Genomic DNA, 24147 nt, shown 5'->3' with positions numbered 1-24147 from the left:
GCGATCTAGAGTGTGATGATGAGTGCGATGGTGATTGTGATGGTGAGAGGGATGGTGAGTGAGATGGTGGGTGCAATAGTGAGAGCCATGGTGAATTCAACAGTGAGTGCGATGTTGAGAGCGATGGTGAGTGTGATGGTGAGAGCGATGCTGAGTGTGATGGTGAGACCGATGGTGCATGCGATGGTGCGAGGGATGATGAGTGTGATGGTGAGAGTGATGGTGAGTGCAATGTTCGATGCAATGCTGAGAGTGATAGTGCGTGCGATATTACGTGCAAAAATGTGGGCCATGGTGCATGCGACAGTTTGTGAGACAGTGAGTGCAACGGTGAGTGCGACAGTGAGAGCAAAGTTGAGTGCGATGGATAGTGTGAGGGTGAGACCAATGGTGCCTGCGATGTTGTGTGCAATACAGAATGCCATGTTGAGCGCGATGATAGGAATAATCGTGAAAGCGATCGTGAGTGCGATGCTGAGAGCGATGATGAGTGCGAGTGTGAGAGCAATGGTGAGTGCGATGGTGAGATCGATGGTGACTGCGAGGGTGAGTGCATTGGTGAGAGCGATGGTGAGAGTGATGATGAGAGCGATGGTGAGGCGATGGTGAGAGCGATGGTGAGTGCTATGCTGTGTGTGACGGTGAGAGCGGTTTTGAGTGCGATGGTTGGAGTGATGGAGAGTGCGATGGCGAATGTGATGGTTAGTGCGAGGGTGAGAGCGATGGTGAGTGCAATGGTGAGTGCGATGGGGAGAGCAATAATGAGAGTGATGGTGACTGCCACAGTGAGAGAGCTGATGAGTGCGATGAGTAAGATTGTGAGAGTGATGGTGAGTGCGATGGCGAGTGCGATGATGAGTGCGATGGTGAGAACAATGGTGAGAGCTATGGTGAGTGCGACGGTGACAGTGATGCTGCGTGCGATGGTCCATTTAATGGTGAGTGAGATGGTGTGTGTGATGGTGAGAGCGATGGTGAGTGCTATTGTGAGAGTGATGGTGAGTGAGACGGTGAGTGCGATGGAGCGTGGGATGGTGTCTGTGATGGTGAGAGTAATGGAGAGTGCGATAGGCAGTGCGATGCTGACAGTGATAGTGAGAGCGATGTTGAAAGTGATTGTGATTGCAAAGGTGTGTGCGATGGTGAGGGAGATCTTGAGAGCGATGGTGAGTGCTATGGTGAGTGGGATGCTGCATGTGATGGTGAGTGCGATGGTGTGTGTGATAGTGAGAGCAATGGTGCGTGCGATGGTGAGTGTGACGTTGAGACCGATGGTGAGTGCGATCGTGAGAGCAATGGTGAGAGTGGAGTTGAGTGTGATGATGAGTGCAATTATGAGAGCAATGATGAGAGTCATGGTGAGTGTGATGGAGATAGCTAGGCTGCGAGCGATTCTCCCTGTGATGATGAGTGCGACGGTGAGTGTGATGGTGAGAGAGATGTTGACAGCTAAGTTTAGTGCGATGGTGAGAGCGATGATAAGTGCAATTGTGAGAACAATGGTTAGTGCGATGGTGAGATCGATGGTGACTGCGAGGGTGAATGCGTTGTTGAGAGCAATGTTGAGAGCGATGGTGAGTGTGATGGCAAATGTGATGTTGAGTGCGAGGGTGAGAACGATGGTGACTGCGAGGGTGAGTGCGATGGGGAGAGCGATAACGAGAGTGATGGTGACTGCCACAGTGAGAGAGCTGATGAGTGCGATAAGTACGATTGTGAGAGTGATGGTGACTGCGATGGCGAGGGTGATGATGAGTGCGATGGTGAGAACAATGGTGAGAGTATCGTGAGTGCAACGGTGACAGTGATGCTGCGTGCGATGGTCCATTTAATGGTGAGTGAGATGGTGTGTGTGATGGTGAGAGCGAAGCGATGATGAGAGCGATGATGAGTGCAAAGGTGAGTGCTATGGTTGAGAGCGATGGTGAGAGCGATGGAGGGTGCGATGATGACGGTGATTGTGAGAGTGATGGTGAGTGTGATTGTGAGAGTGAAGCTGCGTGCAACTGTCCATGTGATGGTGCATGCCAGGGTGCATGCGATGGAGAGTGTGATGCCGAGAGTGATATTGGGAGCGATCTTGAGAGTGATGGTGAGTGCGATTGTAAAAGCGATTGTTAGTGCCAAAGTGCGTGTGATGGTGAGTGCGATGGTGAGTCAGATGGTGAGCATGATGGGGAAAGAGATGGTGAGTGTGAAGGTGAGTGCGATGGTGTGCAAGATTGTGCATGCAATCGTTAGAGCAATGGAAAGTGCGATGGTTAGTGCGATGGTGACAGCGATGATGAGAGTGATGGTGAAAGCGATTGTGAATTCGAAGGTGTGGGTGAGGGTGTGTGCGATGGAGACTGGGATGCTGAGTGAGATGGTGAGAGAGATGGTGAAAGCAATTGTGAGTGCAATGATGAGTGCGATGCTGAGTGCGATGGTGCATGCGATGGTGCCAGCTATCGTGAGTGTGTTGGAGAGAGTGATGGTGAGTGTGATGTTCAGTGCTATGGTGAAACAGATAGTGCGTGTGACGGTGCATGCGACAGTGTGTGCCACTGTGCGTACAACAGTGTGTGCAATGGTGAGTTCAATGTGTAGTGCAACCATGAGAACAATGTTGAGTGCGACAGTGAGTGCAAGGGTGAGAGCCATGGTGTGTGCGATGGTTCGTTCGATGGAGTTGCGATGCTGAGTTTGATGGTTAGAGCGATCTAGAGTGTGATGATGAGTGCGATGGTGATTGTGATGGTGAGAGCGATGGTGAGTGAGATGGTGGGTGCAATAGTGAGAGCCATGGTGAATTCAACAGTGAGTGCGATGTTGAGAGCGATGGTGAGTGTGATGGTGAGAGCGATGCTGAGTGTGATGGTGAGACCGATGGTGCATGCGATGGTGCGAGGGATGATGAGTGTGATGGTGAGAGTGATGGTGAGTGCAATGTTCGATGCAATGCTGAGAGTGATAGTGCGTGCGATGTTACGTGCAAAAATGTGGGCCATGGTGCATGCGACAGTTTGTGAGACAGTGAGTGCAACGGTGAGTGCGACAGTGAGAGCAAAGTTGAGTGCGACGGATAATGTGAGGGTGAGACCAATGGTGCCTGCGATGTTGCGTGCAATACAGAATGCCATGCTGAGCGCGATGATAGGAACAATCGTGAAAGCGATCTTGAGTGCAATGGTGAGAGCGATGATGAGTGCAAGTGTGAGAGCAATGGTGAGTGCGATGGTGAAATCGATGGTGACTCCGAGGGTGAATGCGTTGGTGAGAGTGAAGGTGAGTGCGATGTTGAGAACGATGGTGAGAGTGATGATGAGAGCGATGATGAGGTGATGGTGAGTGTGATGGTGAGTGCTATGCTGTGTGTGACGGTGAGAGCGATTTTGAGTGCGATGGTGGGAGCGATGGTGAGTGCGATGGTGAATGTGATGGTGAGTGCGAGGGTGAGAGCGATGGTGAGTGTGAGGGTGAGTGCGATGGGGAGAGCGATAATGAGAGTGATGGTGACTGCCACAGTGAGAGAGCTGATGAGTGCGATTAGTACGATCGTGAGAGTGATGGTGGGTGCGATGGCGAGGGCGATGATGAGTGAGATGGTGAGAACAATGGTGAGAGCTATGGTGAGTGCGATGGTGAGTGATGCTGCGTGCGATGGTCCATTTAATGGTGAGTGAGATGGTGTGTTATGGTCAGAGTGAAGCGATGATGAGAGCGATGATGAGTGCAAAGGTGAGTGCTATGGTGAGAGCGATGGTGAGAGCGATGGAGGGTGCGATGATCAGTCCGATTGTGAGAGCGATAGTGAGAGTGATGGTGATTGTGAGGCTGACATCAATGTTGCGTGCAATGATCCGTGTGACGCTGAGTGCGATGGTGACTGCGATGGTGAGTGTGATGCTGAGAGCTATGGTGTGTTCGATGGTGAGTGCGATGGTGAGAGCAATGGAGAGTGCGATGGTGAGAGCGATGATGAGTGCAATAGTGTGTGCGATGGTCAGTGTGATGTTGAGGGCGATGGTGAGACCGATGATGAGAGCCATAGTGAGTGAGACATGGAGTGCGATGGTGAAAGCAATGGTGAGAACAAAGGTGAGAGCAATGGTGAGAGCGATGGTGAGTGCGATGATGAGTGCAATTATGAGAGCAATGATGAGAGTCATGGTGATTGTGATGGAGATAGCGAGGCTGCGAGCGATGCTCCATGTGATGATGAGTGCGATGGTGAGTGTGATGGTGAGAGAGATGTTGAGAGCGAAGTTTAGTGCAATGGTGAGAGCGATGATGAGTGCAATTGTGAGAACAATGGTTAGTGCGATGGTGAGATCGATGGTGACTGCGAGGGTGAATGCGTTGTTGAGAGCAATGTTGAGAGCGATGGTGAGTGTGATGGCAAATGTGATGTTGAGTGCGAGGGTGAGAGCGATGGTGACTGCGAGGGTGAGTGCGATGGGGAGAGCGATAACGAGAGTGATGGTGACTGCCACAGTGAGAGAGCTGATGAGTGCGATAAGTACGATTGTGAGAGCGATGGTGAGTGCGATGGCGAGGGTGATGATGAGTGCGATGGTGAGAACAATGGTGAGAGTATCGTGAGTGCAACAGTGACAGTGATGCTGCTTGCGATGGTCCATTTAATGGTGAGTGAGATGGTGTGTGTGATGGTGAGAGCAAAGCGATGATGAGAGCGATGATGAGTGCAAAGGTGAGTGCTATGGTGAGAGCGATGGTGAGTGCAATGTTGAGAGCGATGGTGAGAGCGATGGAGGCTGCGATAATCAGTCCGATGGTGAGAGCGATAGTTAGAGTGATGGTGATTGTGAGGGTGACATCAATGTTGCGTGCAATGATCCGTGTGATGCTGAGTGCGATGGTGACTGCGATGGTGAGTGTGATGCTGAGAGCTATGGTGTGTTCGATGGTGAGAGCAACGGAGAGTGCGATGGTGAGAGTGATGATGAGTGCGATAGTGTGTGCGATGGTCAGTGTGATGTTGAGGGCGATGGTGAGACCGATGATGAGAGCCATAGTGAGTGAGACGTGGAGTGCGATGGTGAAAGCAATGGTGAGAACAAAGGTGAGAGCAATGGTGAGAGCGATGGTGAGTGCGATGATGACGGTGATTGTGAGAGTGATGGTGAGTGTGATTGTGAGAGTGAAGCTGCGTGCAACTGTCCGTGTGATGGTGCATGCCAGGGTGCATGCGATGGAGAGTGCGACGCCGAGAGTGATATTGGGAGCGATCTTGAGAGCGATGGTGAGTGCGATTGTAAAAGCGATTGTTAGTGCCAAAGTGCGTGTGATGGTGAGTGCGATGGTGAGTCAGTTGGTGAGCATGATGGGGAAAGAGATGGTGAGTGTGAAGGTGAGTGCGATGGTGTGCACGATTGTGCATGCAATCGTTAGAGCAATGGAAAGTGCGATGGTTAGTGTGATGGTGACAGCGATGATGAGAGTGATGGTGAAAGCGATTGTGAATTCGAAGGTGTGGGTGAGGGTGTGTGCGATGGAGACTGGGATGCTGAGTGAGATGGTGAGAGAGATGGTGAAAGCAATTGTGAGTGCAATGATGAGTGCGATGCTGAGTGCGATGGTGCATGCGATGGTGCCAGCTATCGTGAGTGTGTTGGAGAGAGTGATGGTGAGTGTGATGTTCAGTGCTATGGTGAAACAGATAGTGCGTGTGACGGTGCACGCGACAGTGTGTGCCACTGTGCGTACAACAGTGTGTGCAATGGTGAGTTCAATGTGTAGTGCAACCATGAGAACAATGTTGAGTGCGACAGTGAGTGCAAGGGTGAGAGCCATGGTGTGTGCGATGGTTCGTTCGATGGAGTTGCGATGCTGAGTTTGATGGTTAGAGCGATCTAGAGTGTGATGATGAGTGCGATGGTGATTGTGATGGTGAGAGCGATGGTGAGTGAGATGGTGGGTGCAATAGTGAGAGCCATGGTGAATTCAACAGTGAGTGCGATGTTGAGAGCGATGGTGAGTGTGATGGTGAGAGCGATGTTGAGTACGATGGTGAGAGCGATGCTGAGTGTGATGGTGAGACCGATGGTGCATGCGATGGTGCGAGGGATGATGAGTGTGATGGTGAGAGTGATGGTGAGTGCAATGTTCGATGCAATGCTGAGAGTGATAGTGCGTGCGATGTTGCGTGCAAAAATGTGGGCCATGGTGCATGCGACAGTTTGTGAGACAGTGAGTGCAATGGTGAGTGCGACAGTGAGAGCAAAGTTGAGTGCGATGGATAGTGTGAGGGTGAGACCAATGGTGCCTGCGATGTTGCCTGCAATACAGAATGCCATGCTGAGCGCGAGGATAGGAACAATCGTGAAAGCGATCGTGAGTGCGATGCTGAGAGCGATGATGAGTGCGAGTGTGAGAGCAATGGTGAGTGCGATGGTGAGATCGATGGTGACTGCGAGGGTGAGTGCATTGGTGAGAGAGATGGTGAGAGTGATGATGAGAGCGATGGTGAGGCGATGGTGAGAGTGATGGTGAGTGATTTGCTGGGTGCGATGGTGAAAACGATCATGAGAGCAGTGTTGAGTGCGATGCTGAGAGCAATGTTGAGTGCGATGGCGAGTGTGATGTTGTGTGCGTGGGTGAGAGTGATCGTGAGTGTGAGGGTGAGAGTGATGGTGAGAGCGATGGTGAGAGTGATGGTGAGTACGTTGGTGAGTACGTTGGTGCGTGCCATGCTGTGAGCTTTGGTGAGCGCCATGCTGAGACCGATGGTGAGAGCGAGGATAAGTGTGATGGTTAGAGTGATGCTGAGAGTAACGGTGAGTGCAGTGGTGAGTGTGATACGGCAGTGCACATGATGGTGGGTGCGACAGTGATTGGGACGGTGAGAGTGAGCATGAGAGCGAAAGCGCGTGTGATGGTGCATGCGATGGAGAGTGCTTGGCTGAGTGCGATGGTGAGAGCAATTTTGAGAGCGATTGTGAGTATGATGGAGAGTGTGATGGTGAGAACCATGGTGACAGACATGGTGAGTGCGATGTTGAGAGCGATGGTGAGAGTGTTAGAGCGTGTGATGGAGCACGTGACAGTGTGTGCCCCAGTGCATGCTATGGTGAGTGCTATGGTGAGTGCAATGGGGAGTGCAATGGTGAGAGTGATGGTGAAAGCGAATGTGAGTGCAAAGGTGTGTGCGATTGTGAGTGTGACTGTGAGTCTTATGGTGAGAAGATGGTAAGTGCGATGGTGAGAGCAATGGTGAGTGTGATGATGAGAGTGATGGTGAGAGGGACAGTGATGGTGATGGTGAGAGCGATGGTGTGTACGATTATGAGTGTGATGGTGAGAGCGATGTGAGTCCGAGGGTGAGAGCGATGCTGCTTTCGATGGTCCACGTGATGGTGCGTGACACAGTGCATGCAATGGACAGTGCAATGCCAAGTGTGATCTTGAGAGTGGTCTTGAGAGCGACAGTGAGTGCAATTTTGAGTGTGATGGTGGGAGCGATGGTGAGAGTGATGGTGAGTGCGAATGCGAATGCTATGGTGAGTGCTAAGGTGAGAGCGACGGTGAGTGCGAGGGTGAGTGCGACAGGGAGAGCAATAATGAGAGTGATGGTGACTGCCACAGTGAGAGAGCTGATGAGTGCGATGAGTAAGATTGTGAGAGTGATGGTGAGTGCGATGGCCAGTGCGATGATGAGTGCGATGGTGAGAACAATGGTGAGAGCTATGGTGAGTGCGACGGTGACAGTGATGCTGCGTGTGATGGTCCATTTAATGGTGAGTGAGATGGTGTGTGTGATGGTGAGAGCGATGGTGAGTGCTATCATGAGAGTGATGGTGAGTGTGACGGTGAGTGCGATGGAGCGTACGATGGTGTCTGTGATGGTGAGAGCAATGGAGAGTGCGATAGGCAGTGCAATGCTGACAGTGATAGTGAGAGCGATGTTGAAAGTGATTGTGATTGCAAAGGTGTGTGCGATGCTGAGGGGGATCTTGAGAGCGATGGTGAGTGCGATGGTGAGTGGGATGGTGCATGTGATGGTGAGTACGATGGTGTATGTGATAGAGCAATGGTGCGTGCGATGTTGAGTGCGACGTTGAGACCGATAGTGAGTGCGATCGTGAGAGCAATGGTGAGAGTGGTGGTGAGTGCGATGATGAGTGCAATTATGAGAGCAATGATGAGAGTCATGGTGAGTGTGATGGAGATAGTGAGGCTGTGAGCGATGCTCCATGTGATGATGAGAGCGAGGGTGAGTGTGATGGTGAGAGAGATGTTGAGAGCGAAGTTTAGTGCGATGTTGAGAGCGACGATGAGTGCAAATGTGAGAACAATGGTTAGTGCGATGGTGAGATCGATGGTGACTGCGAGGGTGAATGCATTGTTGAGAGCAATGTTGAGAGCGATGGTGAGTGTGATGGCAAATGTGATGTTGAGTGAGAGGGTGAGAGCGATGGTGACTGCGAGGGTGAGTGCGATGGGGAGAGCGATAACGAGAGAGATGGTGACTGCGACAGTGAGAGAGCTGATGAGTGCGATAAGTACGATTGTGAGAGTGATGGTGAGTGCGATGGCGAGGGTGATGATGAGTGCGATGGTGAGAACAATGATGAGAGTATCGTGAGTGCAACGGTGACAGTGATGCTGCGTGCGATGGTCCATTTAATGGTGAGTGAGATGGTGTGTGTGATGGTGAGAGCGAAGCGATGATGAGAGCGATGATGAGTGCAAAGGTGAGTGCTATGGTGAGAGCGATGGTGAGTGCAATGTTGAGAGCGATGGTGAGAGCGATGCAGGGTGCGATGATCAGTCCGATGGTGAGAGCAATAGTTAGAGTGATGGTGACTGTGAGGGTGACATCAATGTTGCATGCAATGATCCGTGTGATGCTGAGTGCGATGGTGACTGCGATGGTGAGTGTGATGCTGAGAGCTATGGTATGTTCGATGGTGAGTGTGATGGAGAGAGCAACGGAGAGTGCGATGGTGAGAGTGATGATGAGTGCGATAGTGTGTGCGATGGTCAGTGTGATGTTGAAGACGATGGTGAGAGCGATGATGAGAGCCATAGTGAGTGAGACGTGGAGTGCGATGGTGAAAGCAATGGTGAGAACAAAGGTGAGAGCAATGGTGAGAGCGATGGTGAGTGCGAAGATGACGGTGATTGTGAGAGTGATGGTGAGTGTGATTGTGAGAGTGAAGCTGCGTGCAACTGTCCGTGTGATGGTGCATGCCAGGGTGCATGCGATGGAGAGTGTGATGCCGAGAGTGATATTGGGAGCGATCTTGAGAGCGATGGTGAGTGCGATTGTAAAAGCGATTGTTAGTGCCAAAGTGCGTGTGATGGTGAGTCAGATGGTGAGCATGATGGGGAAAGAGATGGTGAGTGTGAAGGTGAGTGCGGTGGTATGCACGATTGTGCATGCAATCGTTAGAGCAATGGAAAGTGCGATGGTTAGTGCGATGGTGACAGCGATGATGAGAGTGATGGTGAAAGCGATTGTGAATTCGAAGGTGTGGTTGAGGGTGTGTGCGATGGAGACTGGGATGCTGAGTGAGATGGTGAGAGAGATGGTGAAAGCAATTGTGAGTGCAATGATGAGTGTGATGCTGAGTGCGATGGTGCATGCGATGGTGCCAGCTATCGTGAGTGTGTTGGAGAGAGTGATGGTGAGTGTGATGTTCAGTGCTATGGTGAAACAGATAGTGCGTGTGACGGTGCACGCGACAGTGTGTGCCACTGTGCGTACAACAGTGTGTGCAATGGTGAGTTCAATGTGTAGTGCAACCATGAGAACAATGTTGAGTGCGACAGTGAGTGCAAGGGTGAGAGCCATGGTGTGTGCGATGGTTCGTTCGATGGAGTTGCGATGCTGAGTTTGATGGTTAGAGCCATCTAGAGTGTGATGATGAGTGCGATGGTGATTGTGATGGTGAGAGCGATGGTGAGTGAGATGGTGGGTGCAATAGTGAGAGCCATGGTGAATTCAACAGTGAGTGCGATGTTGAGAGCGATGGTGAGTGTGATGGTGAGAGCGATGTTGAGTACGATGGTGAGAGCGATGCTGAGTGTGATGGTGAGACCGATGGTGCATGCGATGGTGCGAGGGATGATGAGTGTGATGGTGAGAGTGATGGTGAGTGCAATGTTCGATGCAATGCTGAGAGTGATAGTGCGTGCGATGTTACGTGCAAAAATGTGGGCCATGGTGCATGCGACAGTTTGTGAGACAGTGAGTGCAACGGTGAGTGCGACAGTGAGAGCAAAGTTGAGTGCGATGGATAGTGTGAGGGTGAGACCAATGGTGCCTGCGATGTTGCGTGCAATACAGAATGCCATGCTGAGCGCGATGATAGGAACAATCGTGAAAGCGATCGTGAGTGCGATGGTGAGAGCGATGATGAGTGCGAGTGTGAGAGCAATGGTGAGTGCGATGGTGAGATCGATGGTGACTGCGAGGGTGAGTGCATTGGTGAGAGCGATGGTGAGAGTGATGATGAGAGCGATGGTGAGGCGATGGTGAGAGTGATGGTGAGTGATTTGCTGGGTGCGATGGTGAGAGCGATCATGAGAGCAATGTTGAGTGCGATGGTGAGAGCAATGTGGAGTGCGATGGCGAGTGTGATGTTGTGTGCGAGGGTGAGAGTGATCGTGAGTGTGAGGGTGAGAGTGATGGTGAGAGCGATGGTGAGAGTGATGGTGAGTGCGATGGTGAGTACGTTGGTGCGTGCCATGCTGCGAGCTTTGGTGAGCGCCATGGTGAGACCGATGGTGAGAGCGAGGATAAGTGTGATGGTTAGAGTGATGCTGAGAGTAACAGTGAGTGCAGTGGTGAGTGCAGTGATGAGTGTGATACGGCAGTGCACATGATGGTGGGTGCGACGGTGATTGGGACGGTGAGAGTGAGCATGAGAGCGAAAGCGCGTGTGATGGTGCATGCGATGGAGAGTGCTTGGCTGAGTGCGATGGTGAGAGCAATTTTGAGAGCGATTGTGAGTATGATGGAGAGTGTGATGGTGAGAACCATGGTGACAGACATGGTGAGTGCGATGTGGAGAGCGATGGTGAGAGTGTTAGAGCGTGTGATGTAGCACGTGACAGTGTGTGCCCCAGTTCATGCTATGGTGAGTGCTATGGTGAGTGCAATGGGGAGTGCAATGGTGAGAGTGATGGTGAAAGCGAATGTGAGTGCAAAGGTGTGTGCGATTGTGAGTGTGACTGTGAGTCTTATGGTGAGAAGATGGTAAGTGCGATGGTGAGAGCAATGGTGAGTGTGATGATGAGAGTGATGGTGAGAGCGACGGTGATGGTGAGAGCGATGGTGTGTACGATTATGAGTGTGATGGTGAGAGCGATGTGAGTCCGAGGGTGAGAGCGATGCTGCTTTCGATGGTCCATATGATGGTGCGTGACACGCTGCAAGCAATGGACAGTGCAATGCCAAGTGTGATCTTGAGAGTGGTCTTGAGAGCGACAGTGAGTGCAATTTTGAGTGTCATGGTGGGAACGATGGTGAGAGTGATGGTGAGTGCAATGTTCGATGCAATGCTGAGAGTGATAGTGCGTGCGATGTTACGTGCAAAAATGTGGGCCATGGTGCATGCGACAGTTTGTGAGACAGTGAGTGTAATGGTGAGTGTGACAGTGAGAGCAAAGTTGAGTGCGATGGATAGTGTGAGGGTGAGACCAATGGTGCCTGCGATGTTGCGTGCAATACAGAATGCCATGCTGAGCGCGATGATAGGAACAATCGTGAAAGCGATCTTGAGTGCAATGGTGAGAGCGATGATGAGTGCAAGTGTGAGAGCAATGGTGAGTGCGATGGTGAAATCGATGGTGACTCCGAGGGTGAATGCGTTGGTGAGAGCGATGGTGAGAGCGAAGGTGAGTGCGATGTTGAGAACGATGGTGAGAGTGATGATGAGAGCGATGGTGAGGTGATGATGAGAGCGATGGTGAGTGCGATGGTGAGTGCGATGGTGAGTGCTATGCTGTGTGTGACGGTGAGAGCGATTTTGAGTGCGATGATGGGAGCGATGGTGAGTGCGATGGTGAATGTGATGGTGAGTGCGATGGTGAGAGCGATGGTGAGTGTGAGGGTGAGTGCGATGGGGAGAGCGATAATGAGAGTGATAGTGACTGCCACAGTGAGAGAGCTGATGAGTGCGATGAGTACGATTGTGAGAGTGATGGTGGGTGCGATGGCGAGGGCGATGATGAGTGCGATGGTGAGAACAATGGTGAGAGCTATGGTGAGTGCGATGGTGACAGTGATGCTGTGTGCGATGGTCCATTTAATGGTGAGTGAGATGGTGTGTGCGATGGTCAGAGTGAAGCGATGATGAGAGCGATGATGAGTGCAATGGTGAGTGCTATGGTGAGAGCGATGGTGAGAGCGATGGAGGGTGCGATGATCAGTCCGATGGTGAGAGCGATAGTGAGAGTGATGGTGAGTGTGAGGGTGACATCAGTGTTGCGTGCAGTGATCCGTGTGATGCTGAGTGCGATGGTGGCTGCGATGGTGAGTGTGATGCTGAGAGCTATGGTATGTTCGATGGTGAGTGCGATGGAGAGAGCAACGGAGAGTGCGATGGTGAGAGTCATGATGAGTGCGATAGTGTGTGCGATGGTCAGTGTGATGTTGAGGGCGATAGTGAGACCGATGATGAGAGCCATAGTGAGACGTGGAGTGCGGTGGTGAAAGCAATGGTGAGAACAAAGGTGAGAGCAATGGTGAGAGCGATGGTGAGTGCGATGATGACGGTGATTGTGAGAGTGATGGTGAGTGTGATTGTGAGAGTGAAGCTGCGTGCAACTGTCCGTTTGATGGTGCACGCCAGGGTGCATGCGATGGAGAGTGCGATGCCGAGAGTGATATTGGGAGCGATCTTGAGAGCGATGGTGAGTGCGATTGTAAAAGCGATTGTTAGTGCCAAAGTGCGTGTGATGGTGAGTGCGATGGTGAGTCAGATGGTGAGCATGATGGGGAAAGAGATGGTGAGTGTGAAGGTGAGTGCGATGGTGTGCACGATTGTGCATGCAATCGTTAGAGCAATGGAAAGTGCGATGGTTAGTGCGATGGTGACAGCGACGATGAGAGTGATGGTGAAAGCGATTGTGAATTCGAAGGTGTGGGTGAGGGTGTGTGCGATGGAGACTGGGATGCTGAGTGAGATGGTGAGGGAGATGGTGAAAGCAATTGTCAGTGCAATGATGAGTGCGATGCTGAGTGCGATGGTGCATGCGATGGTGCCAGCTATCGTGAGTGTGTTGGAGAGAGTGATGGTGAGTGTAATGTTCAGTGCTATGGTGAGAGAGATAGTGCGTGTGACGGTGCACGCGACAGTGTGTGCCACTGTGCGTACAACAGTGTGTGCAATGGTGAGTTCAATGTGTAGTGCAACCATGAGAACAATGTTGAGTGCGACAGTGAGTGCAAGGGTGAGAGCCATGGTGTGTGCGATGGTTCGTTCGATGGAGTTGCGATGCTGAGTTTGATGGTTAGAGCGATCTAGAGTGTGATGATGAGTGCGATGGTGATTGTGATGGTGAGAGCGATGGTGAGTGAGATGGTGGGTGCAATAGTGAGAACCATGGTGAATTCAACAGTGAGTGCGATGTTGAGAGCGATGGTGTATGTGATGGTGAGAGCGATGGTGAGTACGATGGTGAGAGCGATGCTGAGTGTGATGGTGAGACCGATGGTGCATGCGATGGTGCGAGGGATGATGAGTGTGATGGTGAGAGTGATGGTGAGTGCAATGTTCGATGCAATGCTGAGAGTGATAGTGCGTGCGATGTTACATGCAAAAATGTGGGCCATGGTGCATGCGACAGTTTGTGAGACAGTGAGTGCAACGGTGAGTGCGACAGTGAGAGCAAAGTTGAGTGCGACGGATAGTGTGAGGGTGAGACCAATGGTGCCTGCGATGTTGCATGCAATACAGAATGCCATGCTGAACGCGATGATAGGAAGAATCGTGAAAGCGATCTTGAGTGCAATGGTGAGAGCGATGATGAGTGCAAGTGTGAGAGCAATGGTGAGTGCGATGGTGAAATCGATCGTGCCTCCGAGGGTGAATGCGTTGGTGAGAGCGATGGTGAGAGCGAAGGTGAGTGCGATGTTGAGAACGATGGTGAGAGTGATGATGAGAGCGATGGTGAGGCGATGGTGAGTGCGATGGTGAGTGCTATGCTGTGTGTGACGGTGAGAGCGATTTTGAGTGCGATGGTGGGAGCGATGGTGAGTGCGTTGGTGAATGTGATGGTGAGTGCGAGGGTGAGAGCGATGGTGAGTGTGAGGGTGAGTGCGATGGGGAGAGCGATAATGAGAGTGATGGTGACTGCCACAGTGAGAGAGCTGATGAGTGCGATGAGTACGATCGTGAGAGTGATGGTGGGTGCGATGGCGAGGGCGATGATGAGTGAGATGGTGAGAACAATGGTGAGAGCTATGGTGAGTGCGACGGTGAGTGATGCTGCGTGCGATGGTCCATTTAATGGTGAGTGAGATGGTGTGTGTGATGGTCAGAGTGAAGCGAAGATGAGAGCAATGATGAGTGCAATGGTGAGTGCTATGGTGAGAGCGATGGTGAGTGCAATATTGAGAGCGATGGAGGCTGCGATGATCAGTCCGATGGTGAGAGCGATAGTTAGAGTGATGGTGACTGTGAGGGTGACATCAATGTTGCGTGCAATGATCCGTGTGATGCTGAGTGTGATGGTGACTGCGATGGTGAGTGTGACGCTGAGAGCTATGGTGTGTTCGACGGTGAGTGCGATGGTGAGAGCAACGGAGAGTGCGATGGTGAGAGTGATGATGAGTGCGATAGTGTGTGCGATGGTCAGTGTGATGTTGAGGGCGATGGTGAGAGCGATGATGAGAGCCATAGTGAGTGAGACGTGGAGTGCGATGGTGAAAGCAATGGTGAGAACAAAGGTGAAAGCAATGGTGAGAACGATGGTGAGTGCGATGATGACGGTGGTTGTGAGAGTGATGGTGAGTGTGATTGTGAGAGTGAAGCTGCGTGCAACTGTCCGTGTGATGGTGCATGCCAGGGTGCATGCGATGGAGAGTGCGATGCCGAGAGTGATATTGGGAGCGATCTTGAGAGCGATGGTGAGTGCGATTGTAAAAGCGATTGTTAGTGCCAAAGTGCGTGTGATGGTGAGTGCGATGGTGAGTCAGTTGGTGAGCATGATGGGGAAAGAGATGGTGAGTGTGAAGGGGATTGCGATCGTGTGCACGATTGTGCATGCAATCGTTAGAGCAATGGAAAGTGCGATGGTTAGTGCGATGGTGACAGCGATGATGAGAGTGATGGTGAAAGCGATTGTGAATTCGAAGGTGTGGGTGAGGGTGTGTGTGATGGAGACTGGGATGCTGAGTGAGATGGTGAGAGAGATGGTGAAAGCAATTGTCAGTGCAATGATGAGTGCGATGCTGAGTGCGATGGTGCATGCGATGGTGCCAGCTATCGTGAGTGTGTTGGAGAGAGTGATGGTGAGTGTGATGTTCAGTGCTATGGTGAAAGAGATAGTGCGTTTGACGGTGCATGCGACAGTGTGTGCCACTGTGCGTACAACAGTGTGTGCAATGGTGAGTTCAATGTGTAGTGCAACCATGAGAACAATGTTGAGTGCAACAGTGAGTGCAAGGGTGAGAGCCATGGTGTGTGCGATGGTTCGTTCGATGGAGTTGCGATGCTGAGTTTGATGGTTACAGCCATCTAGAGTGTGATGATGAGTGCGATGGTGATTGTGATGGTGAGAGCGATGGTGAGTGAGATGGTGGGTGCAATAGTGAGAGCCATGGTGAATTCAACAATGAGTGCGATGTTGAGAGCGATGGTGAGTGTGATGGTGAGAGCGATGGTGAGTACGATGGTGAGAGCGATGCTGAGTGTGATCGTGAGACCGATGGTGCATGCGATGGTGCGAGGGATGATGAGTGTGATGGTGAGAGTGATGGTGAGTGCAATGTTCGATGCAATGCTGAGAGTGATAGTGCGTGCGATGTTACGTGCAACAATGTGGGCCATGGTGCATGCGACAGTTTGTGAGACAGTGAGTGCAACGGTGAGTGCGACAGTGAGAGCAAAGTTGAGTGCGATGGATAGTGTGAGGGTTAGACCAATGGTGCCTGCGATGTTGCGTGCAATACAGAATGCCATGCTGAGCGTGATGATAGGAACAATCGTGAAAGCGATCGTGAGTGCGATGGTGAGAGTGATGATGAGTGCGAGTGTGAGAGCAATGGTGAGTGCGATGGTGAGATCGATGGTGACTGCGAGGGTGAGTGCATTGGTGAGAGCGATGGTGAGAGTGATGATGAGAGCGATGGTGAGGCGATGGTGAGAGTGATGGTGAGTGATTTGCTGGGTGCGATGGTGAGAGCGATCATGAGAGCAATGTTGAGTGCGATGGTGAGAGCAATGTTGAGTGCGATGGCGAGTGTGATGTTGTGTGCGAGGCTGAGAGTGATCGTGAGTGTGAGGGTGAGAGTGATGGTGAGAGCGATGGTGAGAGTGATGGTGAGTACGATGGTGAGTACGTTGGTGCGTGCCATGCTGCGAGCTTTGGTGAGCGTCATGGTGAGACCGATGGTGAGAGCGAGGATAAGTGTGATGGTTAGAGTGATGCTGAGAGTAACGGTGAGTGCAGTGGTGAGTGCAGTGGTGAGTGTGATACGGCAGTGCACATGATGGTGGGTGCGACAGTGATTGGGACGGTGAGAGTGAGCATGAGAGCGAAAGCGCGTGTGATGGTGCATGCGATGGAGAGTGCTTGGCTGAGTGCGATGGTGAGAGCAATTTTGAGAGCGATTGTGAGTATGATGGAGAGTGTGATGGTGAGAACCATGGTGACAGACATGGTGAGTGCGATGTTGAGAGCGATGGTGAGAGTGTTAGAGCGTGTGATGGAGCACGTGACAGTGTGTGCCCCAGTGCATGCTATGGTGAGTGCTATGGTGAGTGCAATGGGGAGTGCAATGGTGAGAGTGATGGTGAAAGCGAATGTGAGTGCAAAGGTGTGTGCGATTGTGAGTGTGACTGTGAGTCTTATGGTGAGAAGATGGTAAGTGCGATGGTGAGAGCAATGGTGAGTGTGATGATGAGAGTGATGGTGAGAGCGACGGTGATGGTGAGAGCGATGGTGTGTACGATTATGAGTGTGATGGTGAGAGCGATGTGAGTCCGAGGGTGAGAGCGATGCTGCTTTCGATGGTCCACGTGATGGTGCATGACACAGTGCATGCAATGGACAGTGCAATGCCAAGTGTGATCTTGAGAGTGGTCTTGAGAGCGACAGTGAGTGCAATTTTGAGTGTGATGGTGGGAGCGATGGTGAGAGTGATGGTGAGTGCGATGGCAGGTGCGATGGTGAGAACGATGGTGAGGGTGATGGTGAGAGCGATGTTGAGTGTGATGGTGAGAGTGATGGTGAGAACGATGGTAAGTGCAATGGTAAGTGCGATGGTGAGTGCGATGTTGAGGGTGATGGTGAGAGCGATGGTGAGTGCTCTCGTGAGAGTGATGGTGAGTGAGATGGTGAGTGCGATGGAGCGTACGATGGTGTGTGTGATGGTGAGAGCGATGGGGAGTGCGATAGGCAGTGCGATGCTGACAGTGATAGTGAGTGCGATGTTGAAAGTGATTGTGATTGCAAAGGTTTGTGCGATGGTGAGAGAGATCTTGAGGGCAATGGTGAGTGCGATGGTGAGTGGGATGGTGCATGTGATGGTGAGTGCGATGGTGTGCGTGATGGTAAGAGCAATGGCGCATGCGATTGTTATTGCGACATTGAGACCGATGGTGAGAGCGATGGTGAGTGCGATCGTGAGAGCAATGGTGAGAGTGGTGGTGACTGCGATGATGAGTGCAATTATGAGAGCAATGATGAGAGTCATGGTAAGTCTGATGGAGATAGTGAGGCTGCGAGCGATGCTCCGTGTGATGATGAGTGCAGTGATGAGTGTGATGGTGAGAGAGATGTTAAGAGCGAAGTTTAGAGCGATGGTGAGAGCGATGATGAGTGCAATTGTGAGGACAATAGTTAGTGCAATGGTGAGAACGATGGTGACTCCGAGGGTGAATGCGTTGGTGAGAGCGATGGTCAGAGCGATGGCGAGTGCGATGGTGAGAACGATGGTGAGAGTGATGATGAGAGCGATGGTGAGGCGATGGTAAGAGCGATGGTGAGTGCTATGCTGTGTGTGACGGTGAGAGCGATTTTGAGTGCGATGGTGGGAGTGATGGTGAGTGCGATGGCGAATGTGATGGTGAGTGCGAGGGTGAGAGCGATGGTGAGTGCGAGGGTGAGTGCGATGGGGAGAGCAATAATGAGAGTTATGGTGACTGCCACAGTGAGAGAGCTGATGAGTGCGATGAGTAAGATTTTGAGAGTGATGGTGAGTGCGATGGCGAGTGCGATGATGAGTGCGATGGTGAGAACAATGGTGAGAGCTATGGTGAGTGCGACGGTGACAGTGATGCTGCGTGCGATGGTCCATTTAATGGTGAGTGAGATGCTGTGTGTGATGGTGAGAGCGATGGTGAGTGCTATCGTGAGAGTGATGGTGAGTGAGACGGTGAGTGCAATGGAGCGTGCGATGGTGTCTGTGGTGGTGAGAGCAATGGAGAGTGCGATAGGCAGTGCGATGCTGACAGTGATAGTGAGAACGATGTTGAAAGTGATTGTGATTGCAAAGGTGTGTGCGATGGTGAGGGAGATCTTGAGAGCGATGGTGAGTGCGATGGTGAGTGGGATGGTGCATGTGATGGTGAGTGCGATGGTGTATGTGATAGAGCAATGGCGCGTGCGATGGTGAGTGCGACGTTGAGACCGATGGTGAGTGCGATCGTGAGAGCAATGGTGAGAGTGGTGGTGAGAGCGATGATGAGTGCAATTATGAGAGCAATGATGAGAGTCATGGTGAGTGTGTTGGAGATAGCGAGGCTGCGAGCGATGCTCCATGTGATGATGAGTGCGATGATGAGTGTGATGGTGAGAGAGATGTTGAGAGCAAAGTTTAGTGCGATGGTGAGAGTGATGATGAGTGCAATTGTGAGAACAATGGTTAGTGCGATGGTGAGATCGATGGTGACTGCGAGGGTGAATACGTTGTTGAGAGCAATGTTGAGAGCGATGGTGAGTGTGATGGCGAATGTGATGTTGAGTGCGAGGGTGAGAGCGATGGTGACTGCGAGGGTGAGTGCGATGGGGAGAGCGACAACGAGAGTTATGGTGACTGCCACAGTGAGAGAGCTGATGAGTGCGATAAGTACGATTGTGAGAGCGATGGTGAGTGAGATGGCGAGGGTGATGATGAGTGCAATGGTGAGAACAATGGTGAGTGCAACGGTGACAGTGATGCTGCGTGCGATGGTCCATTTAGTGGTGAGTGAGATGGTGTGTGTGATGGTGAGAGCGAAGCGATGATGAGAGCGATGATGAGTGCAAAGGTGAGTGCTATGGTGAGAGCGATGGTGAGTGCAATGTTGAGAGCGATGGTGAGAGCGATGGAGGGTGCGATGATGACGGTGATTGTGAGAGTGATGGTGAGTGTGATTGTGAGAGTGAAGCTGCGTGCAACTGTCCGTTTGATGGTGCACGCCAGGGTGCATGCGATGGAGAGTGCGATGCCGAGAGTGATATTGGGAGCGATCTTGAGAGCGATGGTGAGTGCGATTGTAAAAGCGATTGTTAGTGCCAAAGTGCGTGTGATGGTGAGTGCGATGGTGAGTCAGATGGTGAGCATGATGGGGAAAGAGATGGTGAGTGTGAAGGTGAGTGCGATGGTGTGCACGATTGTGCATGCAATCGTTAGAGCAATGGAAAGTGCGATGGTTAGTGCAATGGTGACAGCGACGATGAGAGTGATGGTGAAAGCGATTGTGAATTCGAAGGTGTGGGTGAGGGTGTGTGCGATGGAGACTGGGATGCTGAGTGAGATGGTGAGGGAGATGGTGAAAGCAATTGTGAGTGCAATGATGAGTGCGATGCTGAGTGCGATGGTGCATGCGATGGTGCCAGCTATCGTGAGTGTGTTGGAGAGAGTGATGGTGAGTGTGATGTTCAGTGCTATGGTGAAACAGATAGTGCGTGTGACGGTGCACGCGACAGTGTGTGCCACTGTGCGTACAACAGTGTGTGCAATGGTGAGTTCAATGTGTAGTGCAACCATGAGAACAATGTTGAGTGCGACAGTGAGTGCAAGGGTGAGAGCCATGGTGTGTGCGATGGTTCGTTCGATGGAGTTGCGATGCTGAGTTTGATGGTTAGAGCGATCTAGAGTGTGATGATGAGTGCGATGGTGATTGTGATGGTGAGAGCGATGGTGAGTGAGATGGTGGGTGCAATAGTGAGAGCCATGGTGAATTCAACAATGAGTGCGATGTTGAGAGCGATGGTGAGTGTGATGGTGAGAGCGATGGTGAGTACGATGGTGAGAGCGATGCTGAGTGTGATGGTGAGACCGATGGTGCATGCGATGGTGCGAGGGATGATGAGTGTGATGGTGAGAGTGATGGTGAGTGCAATGTTCGATGCAATGCTGAGAGTGATAGTGCGTGCGATGTTACGTGCAACAATGTGGGACATGATGCATGCGACAGTTTGTGAGACAGTGAGTGCAACGGTGAGTGCGACAATGAGAGCAAAGTTGAGTGCGATGGATAGTGTGAGGGTGAGACCAATGGTGCCTGCGATGTTGCGTGCAATACAGAATGCCATGCTGAGCGTGATGAAAGGAACAATCGTGAAAGCGATCGTGAGTGCGATGGTGAGAGTGATGATGAGTGCGAGTGTGAGAGCAATGGTGAGTGCGATGGTGAGATCGATGGTGACTGCGAGGGTGAGTGCATTGGTGAGAGCGATGGTGAGAGTGATGATGAGAGCGATGGTGAGGCGATGGTGAGAGTGATGGTGAGTGATTTGCTGGGTGCGATGGTGAGAGCGATCATGAGAGCAATGTTGAGTGCGATGGTGAGAGCAATGTTGAGTGCGATGGCGAGTGTGATGTTGTGTGCGAGGGTGAGAGTGATCGTGAGTGTGAGGGTGAGAGTGATGGTGAGAGCGATGGTGAGAGTGATGGTGAGTACGATGGTGAGTACGTTGGTGCGTGCCATGCTGCGAGCTTTGGTGAGCGCCATGGTGAGACCGATGGTGAGAGCGAGGATAAGTGTGATGGTTAGAGTGATGCTGAGAGTAACGGTGAGTGCAGTGGTGAGTGCAGTGATGAGTGTGATACGGCAGTGCACATGATGGTGGGTGCGACAGTGATTGGGACGGTGAGAGTGAGCATGAGAGCGAAAGCGCGTGTGATGGTGCATGCGATGGAGAGTGCTTGGCTGAGTGCGATGGTGAGAGCAATTTTGAGAGCGATTGTGAGTATGATGGAGAGTGTGATGGTGAGAACCATGGTGACAGACATGGTGAGTGCGATGTTGAGAGCGATGGTGAGAGTGTTAGAGCGTGTGATGGAGCACGTGACAGTGTGTGCCCCAGTGCATGCTATGGTGAGTGCTATGGTGAGTGCAATGGGGAGTGCAATGGTGAGAGTGATGGTGAAAGCGAATGTGAGTGCAAAGGTGTGTGCGATTGTGAGTGTGACTGTGAGTCTTATGGTGAGAAGATGGTAAGTGCGATGGTGAGAGCAATGGTGAGTGTGATGATGAGAGTGATGATGAGAGCGACGGTGATGGTGATGGTGAGAGCGATGGTGTGTACGATTATGAGTGTGATGGTGAGAGCGATGTGAGTCCGAGGGTGAGAGCGATGCTGCTTTCGATGGTCCATGTGATGGTGCGTGACACGCTGCATGCAATGGACAGTGCAATGCCAAGTGTGATCTTGAGAGTGGTCTTGAGAGCGACAGTGAGTGCAATTTTGAGTGTCATGGTGGGAACGACGGTGAGAGTGATGGTGAGTGCGATGGCATGTGCGATGGTGAGAACGATGGTGAAGGTGATGGTGAGAGCGATGTTGAGTGTGATGGTGAGAGTGATGGTGACAGCGATGGTAAGTGCAATGGTAAGTGCGATGGTGAATGCGATGGTGAGTGTGATGGTAAGAGAGATGTTGAGAGTGAAGTTCAGTGCAATGGTGAGAGCGATGATGAGTGCAATTGTGAGAACAACGGTTAGTGCGAAGGTGAGATTGATGGTGACTGCGAGGGTGAATGCGTTGTTGAGAGCGATGTTGAGAGCGATGGTGAGTGTGATGGTGAATGTGATGTTGAGTTAAAGGGTGAGAGCGATGGTGACTGCGAGCGTGAGTCCGGTGGGGAGAGCGATATCGAGAGTGATGGTGACTGCCACAGTGAGAGAGCTGATGAGTGCGATAAGTACGATTGTGAGAGTGATGGTGAGTGTGATGGCAAGGATGATGATGAGTGCGATGGTGAGAACAATGGTGAGAGTATCGTGAGTGCAACGGTGACAGTGATGCTGCGTTCGATGGTCCATTTAATGGTGAGTGAGATGGTGTGTGTGATGGTGAGAGCGAAGCGATGATGAGAGCGATGATGAGTGCAAAGTTGAGTGCTATGGTTGAGAGCGATGGTGAGAGCGATGGACGGTGCGATAATGACGGTGATTGTGAGAGTGATGGTGAGTGTGATTGTGAGAGTGAAGCTGCGTGCAACTGTCCGTGTGATGGTGCATGCCAGGGTGCATGCGATGGAGAGTGCGATGCCGAGAGTGATATTGGGAGCGATCTTGAGAGCGATGGTGAGTGCGATTGTAAAAGCGATTGTTAGTGCCAAAGTGCGTGTGATGGTGAGTGCGATGGTGAGTCAGATGGTGAGCATGATGGGGAAAGAGATGGTGAGTGTGAAGGTGAGTGCGATGGTGTGCACGATTGTGCATGCAATCGTTAGAGCAATGGAAAGTGCGATGGTTAGTGCGATGGTGACAGCGATGATGAGAGTGATGGTGAAAGCGATTGTGAATTCGAAGGTGTGGGTGAGGGTGTGTGCGATGGAGACTGGGATGCTGAGTGAGATGGTGAGAGAGATGGTGAAAGCAATTGTGAGTGCAATGAAGAGTGCGATGCTGAGTGCGATGGTGCATGCGATGGTGCCAGCTATCGTGAGTGTGTTGGAGAGAGTGATGGTGAGTGTGATGTTCAGTGCTATAGTGAGAGAGATAGTGCGTGTGATGGTGCAGGCGACAGTGTGTGCCACTGTGCGTACAACAGTGTGTGCAATGGTGAGTTCAATGTGTAGTGCAACCATGAGAACAATGTTGAGTGCGACAGTGAGTGCAAGGGTGAGAGCCATGGTGTGTGCGATGGTTCGTTCGATGGAGTTGCGATGCTGAGTTTGATGGTTAGAGCGATCTAGAGTGTGATGATGAGTGCGATGGTGATTGTGATGGTGAGAGCGATGGTGAGTGAGATGGTGGGTGCAATAGTGAGAGCCATGGTGAATTCAACAGTGAGTGCGATGTTGAGAGCGATGGTGAGTGTGATGGTGAGAGCGATGGTGAGTACGATGGTGAGAGCGATACTGAGTGTGATGGTGAGACCGATGGTGCATGCGATGGTGCGAGGGATGATGAGTGTGATGGTGAGAGTGATGGTGAGTGCAATGTTCGATGCAATGCTGAGAGTGATAGTGCGTGCGATGTTACGTGCAACAATGTGGGCCATGGTGCATGCGACAGTTTGTGAGACAGTGAGTGCAACGGTGAGTGCGACAGTGAGAGCAAAGTTGAGTGCGATGGATAGTGTGAGGGTGAGACCAATGGTGCCTGCGATGTTGCGTGCAATACAGAATGCCATGCTGAGCGCGATGATAGGAACAATCGTGAAAGCGATCGTGAGTGCGATGCTGAGAGCGATGATGAGTGCGAGTGTGAGAGCAATGGTGAGTGCGATGGTGAGATCGATGGTGACTGCGAGGGTGAGTGCATTGGTTAGAGCGATGGTGAGAGTGATGATGAGAGTGATGGTGAGGTGATGGTGAGAGTGATGGTGAGTGATTTGCTGGGTGCGATGGTGAGAGCGATCATGAGAGCAATGTTGAGTGTGATGGCGAGTGTGATGTGTGCGAGGGTGAGAGTGATCATGAGTGTGAGGGTGAGAGTGATGGTGAGAGCGATGGTGAGAGTGATGGTGAGTACGATGGTGAGTACGTTGGTGCGTGCCATGCTGCGAGCTTTGGTGAGCGTCATGGTGAGA

The sequence above is a fragment of the Pseudorca crassidens genome, chromosome 12 (genome assembly GCF_039906515.1).
Source record: "Pseudorca crassidens isolate mPseCra1 chromosome 12, mPseCra1.hap1, whole genome shotgun sequence".
Taxonomy (NCBI): domain Eukaryota; kingdom Metazoa; phylum Chordata; class Mammalia; order Artiodactyla; family Delphinidae; genus Pseudorca; species Pseudorca crassidens.
This window is presented reverse-complemented; position numbering follows the sequence as displayed.